This window comes from Canis lupus, chromosome 13 (assembly GCF_048164855.1).
Source record: "Canis lupus baileyi chromosome 13, mCanLup2.hap1, whole genome shotgun sequence".
NCBI lineage: Eukaryota > Metazoa > Chordata > Mammalia > Carnivora > Canidae > Canis > Canis lupus.
The window spans coordinates 35,027,831-35,036,880 of NC_132850.1; positions in this window are offsets into that span (position 1 = coordinate 35,027,831).

Genomic DNA, 9,050 nt, shown 5'->3' on the forward strand with positions numbered 1-9,050 from the left:
GGAGGGGGCGAGGGAGGGGCAGACTCCCGGCTGAGCACTGGGCCCGATGATGATGATGATGATGATGATGATGATGATGATGATAACGACGACAATGATGCCACCACCACTACCACTGAGATCATGACCTGGGCTGAAGTCAGATGCTTAACTGACTGAGCCACCCAGGTTCTCTTATAGAGTACAGGGGAATTTTATCATGGTTGAGCCTCTTCAGGTCTTGAAGGACATAGAAGTTTTTAACAAAGAACCTCTGCCTCTTTTTCTCCATCCTATAATTCATATAGTGGGATGAATCTTCTACTTTTCAAAGTAATCTTGAGGAATGTCATACATTTTGATTCATATTATCTGGGAAGAAGGATGTGGAGGAGAAAATAAAAGAAATTTAGAGTTAGCAGATTTTCATTTGCATCCTAGTCCTGTCCATACCGTGTGAGCTATTAGATCAAGCCCCATGAGGGCATGACCCAGATCTGTCTTAATTCATTGATGTACACCTAATGCCATCCTGTGCCATAATGTATATATAATTGTGCCAGTGTGTATAATAAGTGCTCAGTAGGTTTTTGTTAAATTAATATCTAGATTTAGCATGATTCCCTTAACCTTTCTTTTTTTAAATTTTTTTAAAAGATTTTATTTATTATTATTATTTTTTAAATAGTGCTATGTTCTTTTTTTTTTTTTCTTTTTAAAGATTTTATTTATTTATTCATGAGATACAGAGAGGCAGAGATGCAGGAAGAGGGAGAAGCAGGCTAAATGCAGGGAGCCCGATGTGGGACTCCATCCTGTGACTCCAGGATCATGCTCTGGGCTGAAGGCAGTGCTAAACCACTGAGCCACCCAGGCTGCCCAAGATTTTATTTATTTATTCATGAGAAACACAGGGAGAGAGGCAGAGACACAGGCAGAGGGAGAAGCAGGCTCCCTGCAGGGATCCCAATGCAACTCGATCCCAGGACCTCAGGATCACAACCAGAGCCAAAGGCAGATGCTCAACCACTGAGCCACTCAGGTGCCCCTTCCCTTAACCTTTCTATATTAGTTGGTCTAACCAGTACAACCACCACAAAACATCAGTGCCTGGACACAATAAAAGTTTATATCTTGCTCCCATTACAGTCTAATTTGTGTCAATGAATGGGAAAAAACATCTCTGCTCCACAGTCATTCAGGGAGCCCAGGCTCCTGCCAAGTGGTGGCTTCATCATCCTTGGGGGCCTCGGATCCTCTACGGGATCCCATGCATCAGATGGTAGGCAAAGGAGAAGAGTGAATGTGAGGAAGAGAGAATTGTTTGCCAGGTTTTAGTCAATCTGAAAAGTGTGCGGGTGGGAGATGGGAGTAGGGGGACGGGGTAGGGGTAGGAGGCTTTTGCCACACTCCATTGGCCAGAACTCAGTTCTTTGCTGGCTCACTGTATCAACTGCAAGAGAGCTGAGAACTGAGGTGGCATGTCCTAGAAGAGGAGACACTAAAGTATTGATGAGAACTAGCTTTCTCTGCACCACTCTCTGAGCCCCAACTTTCCTTCTGAAAGAAAAAAATAATAACTGCTATTTGCCAGCACTTTATGAGGATTTAATGAGGCAGTAAATGTGGAGATGCTTGGTGAACTGCTAATCAAATGTTAGTTATGAACATTCCTGGGTAATTTTGTCCCTTTGGCTCTGCACTTCATCTGTGAAATGTGTAGGCTGATATGCTTTCTGAGAATCCTTTCCAACTCTGAAACACTTAGACTCTGTGGTTCTCTTAAACCTTCATCAAGCAGATGCCTCTCTGACTTTGTATCGGAGCCTTAGGATTCTACACATGATTCTACAACCCAGTCCTTCTGCCCCCAGGCCCTCTCCCATTGCTGTAATATTGCCCATGTTCTTCTGGAGACATAACCTGATACTCATCTCATTTCAATTCCTTCTAACTATGGAAAAAAGATTATTTTTGCCTTCCTATTGCATCAACCAGTTCCAGCCTGCTAGATTTCTTAATCTCAGAGGAAAAATTGTAGATGTAGGGAAGAGAACCTAAGAAAGCATTTGACAGATTTGAAATATTTAAACAAACACAATTACTTTAATCCTGTCCTGAAAGATCCTATGTAATAGAGATCTGGTTCAACCTATTTCCTTTGTCTGTGGTTTCCTTAGTTCTCTTAGCTCAGTTTTCCAGCTTTTTTTCTCCAGCTGAATTCCCTTTGCCATTTATTGACAGCTGCTTTGCACAATTCCTGGGGGATATCAGCAAGAGGAGTTCTGAATTCTCCTATTTAAAGGCTGATGCATTGATGTTCAAGAGTATTCTGGCCCTTTCTTATCCATCTCCAGACCACGGCCAGGGGGCTCTTATCACATTACAAATCTCATGTCATTCTTGAGCTTAAAACATTTTATTATATATATTATTTAAAAAAGTATCTTATTTATTTATTCATGAGAGACCCAGAGAGAGAGGCAGAGACAGACAGAGGGAGAAGCCGACTCCCTGCAGGGAGCCTGATGCAGGACTCAATCCCAGGACCCCGGGATCATGACCCCAGCCAAAGGGAGACGCTCAACCACTGAGCCACCCGGGTGCCCTTGTATTGTACTTAAAAAAACAAAAACAAACAAACAAAAAAACCTAACTTTGATATATATATTATACAAATAACACAATGCACAGATGTTCAGTACAGTTTGAGGAGTTTTGGTAATTGGATATGCCTGTGAAGTCACCACCCCAAACAACATATAAAGCATTTCTTTTTCATTTCTTTTTACCTCAGAAACTTCCCTTACTCTCTTTTCCCTGTCATTGGCCCCTGCCTGACCTCCATGCCCAGAGGCAACCGCTTTCTGATTTTTATCACCATGGATTTGTTTTGCCTGGTTTTGAATTTGCTACAAATATAATCACAAAGTGGACTGTTTTGTATCTGACTATTGTTAATTAATGTAAGTATTTTGAGAGTGTTCCATGTTGTTGTGTTCATGCCTTTACAGTAAGTATGACTATTGCCCCAATTTCTTTATCCATTCTTTTGTTGATAGACATTTGGATTGTTTCCAGTTTCAGGCTATTTTAAGGCTGCTATGACTATCCAGTGCTTTTGAGGACATAAGTTGTCATTTCTCCTGGGTAAATAACTAAGAGTGGAATTGTCGAGTAATATGGGATTCAACAATCTTCTTTTTTTTTTTTTAAAGATTTTATTTATTTATTCATGAGAGACACAAAGAGAGGCAGAGACATGGGCAGAGGGAGACACAGACTGCTGATGGGGAACCTGATGCAAGACTCAATCTCAGGACCCCGGGATCGCAACCTGAGCCAAAGGCAGACACTCAACCACTGAGCCACCCAGACGTCCCTGGGCTTCAACAATCTAAAGACCCCAGTTAGGATGTAGACCGAACTCCCTGCACGGCCCTTATCACACCTCTGGAGTCCGCACGCTCCCCCTTCTTCTCACTCTCCGAGCTTCAGTCCCTCTGTCCATGTTCTTCCCTCTGCCAGAAACACACTTTCTTCCCACAACTGCCTACCTTCCCCATTAAGGTCATTTCTTATCATAGCATTCATGGTTTGTGTTCTCGATGTGCTGGCACTCTATATGCATGGGCACGATCATTTGTTTACTATTTCTCTTTGTTCAGGAGCAAGCTCTGTGAGGGCAGGTTATCTGCCCATTTTACTCACACAGTGCCCCCCCAGCCTAGTTTCTAGCATGTACTAAACATTCAGTACCTCACTGATGGGTGAAAGAATGATGGTCATTCTTCACCCACCACAGGTTCTGTTCTCCACTTTGGTAAAACCCCTTTTGGTCAGTCAGAGAAGAAAAGTCTGCCTTTGTCAGAGATTTTTCTACAGCCTGGACTCAATCAGAGGTGGGAAAAACCCAGGCAGTCAATGACTTTTAGGCTGCCTGGCTTTCAGGAAAGAGAAAAGCTTGAATTTCCATCTTAATAGCTCTTGTCCTAAGCAGACTGCTCACAGGAGCTTCTGATACAAATAAAACACAAGGCCACACAGTTAGCAAATATTCCACCTTGAACTAGACCAAAGGAGACTTGCTCCTGGTTTTGTTTGTCTCCCCAAGTTTTTCTTCTTAAGCACCATGTACTGGGAAAATTCTCAAGATGGTACTGGTTTTCTTAGAAAGCAGAAATTGTTCTTGAGACGGAATAAAGTTATTCCAGAAACTATTAGAGGACAAACTGCTAAGCAATGAAATTTACTTCTATGTTGAAAAGAACCCCTGCGAGGTATTCTTATCATTTAACTTGCCAGAGCAGAGATGCTGATGAGCTAGGGAGGCTCATTTACCCACTGTGCTGTTATTGTGAGCAAAGCTATTGGAGAATGTATTTGGCTACACATTGTTGCTCCCCAAAAGCCCCAAAAGGAACAGTAATGAAGATGATTACTATAATCTTGCATACCTTTGCACGATTCTGTATTTCTCATAGATGATTTTCTCCCCAGGCTGACCTCTTATCTGCCTGGAGGAATAATAATGAACATATGAGTATATGGATACTTTCCCTTTTTAAGTGTTTTTCCTTTGCAAAAAAGAATGCAGAAATGAGACCCTTAAAAGATGAGTGTGGTCCAGAAAGGACGGGAGGTGTTTAATAACCTGATTATTTTTATTGTCATCCAGGAATAAAATTATTTTAGGAATCAGCAAACCTCTATAGAAGGAATAGAATATGCTCTCCTGTTTTCAGATAGCAATGGGTGATTCTTCAGTTGAAAAGGATTTGGGGAAGTCAAAAGTGATAATATGCTTTGGAAGGTCTACCAGAAGTATTTATCAAGAAACTTAAGTGTTCACACCCTTCGATCGAGTAACTCCACTTGTAGATATTTTCCTGTGGAATTAATCATAGATATGGACAAGTATCTATTACAAGGAAGATCATTGCTGCATTACTTATAATAAGGAGAAATTGGAGATGATCTAAATGTTTAACAAAAAGAGAGTGGCCAAATAAACTCTGGAGCCTGCTTGTTATAAAATATTATGATATTAAATCATGTTTGCAAAGAGATTTAATAACATGGGAAAATTCTCTTAGTGAAAGAAGTACCTAGAATAGGGCCTGAAATATTGCAGGCACTCAGTAAATATTTGTTCAATCAATACATGAATGGATTACTGCCAGAAAAATGAAGGTTAACATTTTTAAGAACTATAGGTAGGGCTAACATGTCTGGAAAGGGATTTCAGTGGGGGAGAGAAGATAAAAACAGTTCTCCCCCCTAAAAAAAAGGAAAGAAAGAGAAGAAAAGACCAACCAAAAACTTGATCTTGAATATAGGCCAATGGAAAAGGCTTTCTTCCAAGACATTTTAGGTGGAAATGGAGTCCATTTGCAATACTGGAGGTGCTTTCCTCTAAAGTGAGATTCTGTTAACTTAATAGCTCTTGAGCACTCTTTCCATGTGCTAAAAATTTTGCTGAGAGGTTAGTTTGAGGAACTTTTCTAATTTAAAAGAATCTCATCCTTTTACTGTTTTATTAGGTGAAGAGTTAGAGATATTTTTACCTCATTAAACAGTCTCGATTCCCAAGACCCAGACCGAGCACCTGCCGCACAAGCCTGTTTCTTACACTTGCCCTCTAAGGTTAAAGCTGGCAGCTGTGAGCATTCTTGAAAGTGTTTGCCTTATACATTTAAGCTCATTTTTAAAAACTGGCTCATTGCCATTCTGCACTCCAGCTTGTGGTACTTAAATAGGAGATTCAACTGAAGCAGATATAAAAAAATGTGTTGTGGTAGGTAGTGGGCGATGATGGAGAGAGACTCCAGAAAGAAAACCAACAAAGATACATGAGTTGGAAACCATACTCTAAGCCAAGGGCTGCACTTGTTAAGTGGAAATTAGGGGTTCACCTACAACAGGAATGTTTCAAAACTAAGATCAGGACAGAACCATCATCGACATCCAAAGTCACCCCGAGGGGTATGTGAGTTCTGAAGTAGCTTACATGTGCTTCACTGTGTGGGAAGACTCAGCTCTGGGAAGTAGGAGAAAGCATGATCATTTTAGAAACCCTCTTTAAGAAAATAATACAACTTTAGGATAAAAATACTGTAACAAGGAGACACAACAGTACTTAAGAAACATTTAAATACATCCACCAAACCCTACAATGTGTATCCCCAAGCCAACTCTTCCGTTAGCTAGATCCCATAACATCCAAGGCCCCCCTTCAGAGCTCTCTGACCAAAGGGAGATTGTGCAGAAAGGAAAATCAGAGAGCAAAGACAGAGGTATTAACTGTTGATAAAATACTTAATTCTGCAAATTTCAGAAAAACACATGCCCTGGTGAACACATTCTTAGGACTCCTTCTAGGACCTTGACAAGTTAGCAGGCCTTGAAACTCAAGCTTCACTAACTTTGAGATAAATTCTCCCCTGACCATGCCCCACTCCTAGCATTTTTCTGCAGATGAAATCAGACCAAAGTTAAAGGCAGACAAAGGTATGAGTAGAAGGCAAAAATGATAGAAAGTTCCAGTTGGGGACTCATCACATATATTCTTATTCCTTTTGCAATAACGAGCTCTCAGGTCGGGAGATGACACAGGACAGGTTAGGTCTTCTGGAAGGTACATAAAGGAGTCTTGGGGTGATGATCAGGCCTCCAGATCTAAGCATTCACACAAACTGGAAAGCAAGGCTGTTTCAACCCCCCAGTGGAGAAGAGAAAGTGACTTAGGAGGGTGGGGTGGGTAACTTAGAGGTAATATTGCTGGGAGACAGTGTGCCTTGTCCAGATGCCTCGAATGCTCTTGCCTGGGCACTGGAGTTCCCTCCAGGCTGGCAAACAGGAAACCTGTACTGAGTTTCTCAGTAGAGAAGGCTGTGCATATGAAAACACAACACAACACAAAACAAAAAAACACAAGGCCGATTTTTGGCTGAACCTTAAGTGCTCGGGCCAGCCACAGGGTTAGGGATGAGTGGTTGATGGAGGGTTGATGAAGGACATGCTTGCAGCTCCAGGAATCCCACAGGCACCAATAGCAGAAGCAGTGAGAGCACTGAGGATTGGTGTTGGGTGGGTGGGAGTATGTGAGGGGATGTAGAGAGAGCCCATGCATAGGAAATAAAATCAGGCCATTTAGGCATTTGGGTAAATTAAAAATATAAGCTTATTAAACAATGCATATTTTTTAAGCACACACAGAAACAAAAGGATGCAAATTAGGTACCTTAGAAGGGCTGCCTATGGGAGAGGGTTAGAAGTAAAAAGGAGGGTTAAAAAGGAACACACTACTCACTCACTCAGTCCATAATAAACAAGAGAGGGACCATGAAAACAAACCAACAAAACAGTCCAACAATGGGACGCCTGGGGGGCTCAGTCGGTTAAGTGTCTGCTGTTGGCTCGGGTCATGATCCTGGGGTCCTGGGATGAGTCCCACATTGGTTTCCCTGCTCATCGGAGAGTCTGCTTCTCCCTCTGTGCTCTCTCTCTCTCTCAAACAAATATCTTAGAAAAAAAACCCCAGTCCAATACAATGAGAGAATGTCAATTTTTTTTTTTTTTTCAAAATGGGGAGATTCCCAATAGTAACATTTGGTGAGATCTACATAGAGCAGTTTCAGACTCAGTGGTTCCAAGGTTGTGGGGTCTTAAGAAACAAGGGCTCCCTCTCATGTAGGAAGATGGAAGGGATATTTTAAAAATCTGCTTTGTAGTTTTTGGGGAAAAAAATGATACATGATTTTGTGTTTTTTTAAAAAATGCAAATAATACAGATTATTAAATGAATTAATCCATGTAAAATACTTAAAAAAGATGCCTGGCACATAATAAGCCCCCAAGAGTTACAAAAATAACCTGAAATCCCACCATCCAGAGATAAGCACATTTAAGATTTTGGTAAATGTCTTTTTCTAGGAAATATATCAATTTACTTACTCCATTGCACATAAATAAAATCAGACTATGTGATGTTCTGAAACCTGCTTTTTTACACAACATCATACTATAAGATCACTTCATGTTTGGAATATAGACTATCCTCACTGTTTCCAAAGTCTAAGGTTTATTCTATAATTTACTTAATCTGCTCACCATCTGTGGACATTGAAGCTGCTTCCAGTTGTTGTTGTCTTTATCATTATATGTAACATTTCTGGCCCATCTACGTGTACCTACCTCTTTGTACTTGTTTGAATATTCTCTCAGCGTAAGCTCCTAGAAGTGGAATTGTGGGGTCAAAGGGTATGCATGGTTAACATTTCAATACTACCAAACTACCCACCGGAGAAGTTTTGGTGTCTCTGCCTCCAGCACTGGTGTACAGGTATCCCATTCTCTCTCAACAAAAGATGCAGTTCTTTCCAATCTCTGGATACCTACTGGATGAAAAATAGCTTATTGTCAATTATATTTGCTTCTTTGTTATTAATGCAATGGTTAATTTTATGTGTCAGTTTGGCTAGGTTGGGGGACCTTGGTGGCTCAGTCAGTTAGGTGTCTGCCTTCAGCTCAGGTCCTAATCCCAGGACCTTGAGTCAGGCTCTCTGCTCCGCGTGGAGTCTACTTCTTTCCTCTCCCTCTGCCTGCCACTCCCCCTGCTTGTGTTCCCTCTTTCTCTCTCTGTCAAATAAATAGATAAAATCTTTTTTAAAAATCTGGCTAGGCTATGGTGCTGCTTTTTGTCAAACACCAGTCTAGGTGCTGCTGTGAATGCATATTTTAGAGGAGATCAACATTTAAACCAGTGGATATTGAGTAAAGCTGACTACCCTCCATGATGTGGGCGGGCCTTATCCAATCTGTCAACTGATTGAAGGCTGTCAGTTGACAGCCTTCAGAGAAAAGACTTCAGTCAACTTCCTGGGTCTCCAGCCTGCTGTCCTGCCCTGCATGTTTTGGACTTGCCTGTCCCCACAATGGCATGAGCCAATTCCTTAAAATAAAGTTCTATTTTCTAAATATACACATGCCCTATTTTCCCCCCCCTCTGGAGAACCCTGACTTATATAACTAGTGAGGTTGCCTCATTCAACTGTTCATTAGCCATCTGT